The sequence below is a fragment of the Antrostomus carolinensis genome, unplaced genomic scaffold (genome assembly GCF_000700745.2).
Source record: "Antrostomus carolinensis isolate BGI_N321 unplaced genomic scaffold, ASM70074v2 scaffold48208, whole genome shotgun sequence".
Taxonomy (NCBI): Eukaryota; Metazoa; Chordata; class Aves; order Caprimulgiformes; family Caprimulgidae; genus Antrostomus; species Antrostomus carolinensis.
Window position 1 is genome coordinate 1 of NW_010335971.1, and position 773 is coordinate 773.

Below are 773 nucleotides of genomic sequence, written 5' to 3' on the forward strand. Positions count from 1 at the left end.
AGGGCCCGACGGGGCTGAGAGCCCGGGGCCCGGAGCGGCAACCGGAGCAGCTGCGATGGGCCTGAGCGGGGGCTGCGGGGAGGGGCGCTGCCAGGCAGCCCCGGTGCTTCCCTGAGGGAGGGTTCCCCGGGCGGAGCCGCTGGGGCTTTGCCAGGTTCCCCCTTTTCGCTGTGACACGAGCAGAGCCGTTCCCTTCCCAGACCACTGCCATGTCCGGATTCGCCGGGGCCCGGAGCGGCAACCGGAGCAGCTGCGATGGGCCTGAGCGGGGGCTGCGGGGAGGGGCGCTGCCAGGCAGCCCCGGTGCTTCCCTGAGGGAGGGTTCCCCGGGCGGAGCCGCTGGGGCTTTGCCAGGTTCCCCCTTTTCGCTGTGACACGAGCAGAGCCGTTCCCTTCCCAGACCACTGCCATGTCCGGATTCGACAGCAACAGCATCGACGAGCAGACGCAGCCCTACGACTACAGCGGGAGGCCGTACAGCAAGTAACCCTGCGTGCCTTTGAGCTCCTGTCCAGTCTGCTCAGTCCTGCTGCTGGACTGAGCGAGCCCGAGTTGGGATAGTCTGTTTGTCCAGAAAAGGATTGGCACTTTGCTGCTGTTGCCTGTAACTGAATTCCTGTTGCTCTGTTTTACGAAGAGCATCGCTTATATTCTGTAAACAGAGAGATCAAGCAGTTGTATGTTGACTGCTCATCTTCCTGTGTTTTAAGGCAAAGTTTAGAAAATTGGGAGATTATATGAGTAACCTGAACTAGATAAACATTCTTCACATG

At 60.8% G+C, this 773-nt stretch overlaps 1 protein-coding gene across 1 annotated transcript in view; it reads left to right on the plus strand.

Annotated features, from left to right (window-relative positions):
• Positions 1–436: 436 nt before the first annotated feature.
• Positions 437–773, plus strand: part of YIPF5 (Yip1 domain family member 5) — a 6,143-nt gene continuing 5,806 nt past the window's right edge. The window contains exon 1 of the mRNA XM_010174699.1: positions 437–483. The gene's annotated coding sequence lies outside the window, so the exon portion shown is untranslated. The remainder of the gene's footprint in view (positions 484–773) is intronic.